Below are 2,500 nucleotides of genomic sequence, written 5' to 3' on the forward strand. Positions count from 1 at the left end.
TGAAGCAGTGTTGCGGAAGGGAAATGTCATCACGTGACCCTTTAAACCAGTCTTGACAACCTCACTATGCTCGTCACAGTAACAACAGCTATCATGGCCAATGTAGGTCATTTGCTCAGTAACACCAGCACGGGCAGGAAGATCAAAATGACCTGAAAGTGCCATGACTTTTGATTTTTTCTTCTCTCCATCAAGAAGTACCACTTCAATTCCCGTCATTTCAAAACAGAGATGCAAAAGCTTCAATCTATGTGACCAGAGCAAAGTTGTAACAAAGACACACACAATTATAATTTAACAGATAATAATAATTTTATAAAATGTTAAAACTAATGCTTCCTGCCGTATTTTGACGAGCCCTACGCGCTCGTAAAAATGCAAACAACGAGAAAACATTCTCAGCGATACTACACAACAAAACATCTAATAAGAGTTTTATTGCCCAACACACCAAATTGTTATGTCCATGCGGGTGAATTTCGCGGAATTTACAGGGAATGCGTCAGACAGAAGTATGCAAAGCCGAACGGAATTTGCACAGGAAATCCAGCTAACTGATTATCGTCTAACTGGTTTTCTTCGTTTGATTTATCTGATAAACTTGGATAAATATTCACCAGCCATTCCAACTCTTCATCGTCAGAAAAATAATTTAAGTGTCCGCCATTTTTTTTGTAACTTCAATCCAATTTGTCACTTGCGCCTGCTAACCAGCCCTCTGGAGTACAAATACCGTGTGATTTTTGTACTCATTTTGAGCATTATTTGTACTCTACGAAGTGCAGTTGGATAATAATGCATGTTATTTTGTCTATAATAACAATTATCATTACACAAAGGTCATACCATGAATTTCAGTTTCCTGCAATGTGTCGACAAATGGCTTGAAAAATGTTGAAAAAAAAGGTTTTTCATCTTTAAACCATAGACCAGCAAAAACCTGGTACTTGTTTTTCCTCCTAAAATCAAGAGGAAAATACATTATTACAGTATTAATTTTGGAAAGGTGGACACTTTCAAGGTGGTTGCACATGGAATTTTATGAGTACACAGTGCTAGATTAGATAAACAAATGCACTAAGGCTGTGGGAGATTTTACTTTTGTTGGCATTCTTTAATGATGGTGGCAACTCATTGGTAAGAAGAAAGAGAGGCCAAACTCCAAACTGTGATGATCGAAATATAGCTACACCATCTGTGTTAAGCTTTACAGAGAGATTATATTTCTCTGACAAGAATCCACCTGGGCCACAATTACTTCTATAAAGAGAGCCATCATAGACATCTTCAATGTTTTTGTCAGCCCTCTTTACTCTTTGAAACAAATTCTGGGTCTGAACAAAGAAGAGATTTGTGTATGTTAAAGTAAGATTCTAACTCTCTTCTAACTTGAAAAACATTGAGATGTCACAGTCCTTCAAAGTCACAGTTTGTGACATACACCTCTGTATGTTACATTAAAACACTGATTAATAATCCATGAAGAAAATACAAATACACTTACTGTTTAATGAGTGTCATTATATATGATACAACATGGCTACATGTTTACGTTCAATTTTCTTGGTCAAAATATACCAAAATCCCAAGCTTAGTGAAATAAAGAATAGATCTACATAAAACGTGTTTTAAATTGATTAAGCTCGCATTTTGTGCTGTACCAAGTTTAAAACACTCTGAAAATTCATGTGTATGTCTTCCTTGTGAGTGCAGTAAGTTTTATTAATTTGTTGGAATTCATGTTTACATCAAGCATGCATATAGCATGCATGCATACAGTTGTGTTGCAAATGAGGTTCCCCCTGCTGGCTATAAGTTCTCAATAATTAAATGAGTCAGGTTAAAAAACTGGCTCTACTATCATACTCTAGCCATTATACCGGGTACAGTTTCCATAAAAAGCTAAATTGCTTTTCCGTTTGCTTTTAAGTATAAAACACAAAGTTGAAACAACAAAAACAAAAAAGCACAAAATTGGAATCTAGAGGACAAGGTCTTTGCAGCTGGTCACCCGTTACATGGTCATGGTTACATTGGTTACATGTAACCCCGGTTAACAAGGTTTCACTTAAAGGTCAGATCACAATAGTGGGTGATTTATCAATACATCAGCGAGAGAAAATCCAAGTTATAAAAACATAAACACTTTCCAATGAAAAACTCTTGCAGCTGTCTTACAATAGGCACTTCAATAAAGAATCAACCATCTGTCGGTATGCCTTGACCACAAATGTTGCAGGTCCTGTTTACTTGGGTACTATTATCACCTCTGCCATAATACGCGTTGCAGTAACTACAGTAGAAGTGTTTGACAATGTCGCCTTTGGCTTCGCTTACAAATTGAAACATTTTTTTAACCGTCGTTCTACAGTTATTTGGTCGGGGCCAGTGAGCTTCAACAACAGCAAGTAAATCACTAAATGCTTCACAAGTGAGCTTGTGCTTTAACACAAACGATAACAACAACACAACGCTTGAACTGCTCATAATAGGCGAACCC

The sequence above is a fragment of the Montipora capricornis genome, chromosome 6, assembly GCF_036669925.1.
Source record: "Montipora capricornis isolate CH-2021 chromosome 6, ASM3666992v2, whole genome shotgun sequence".
Lineage (NCBI taxonomy): Eukaryota > Metazoa > Cnidaria > Anthozoa > Scleractinia > Acroporidae > Montipora > Montipora capricornis.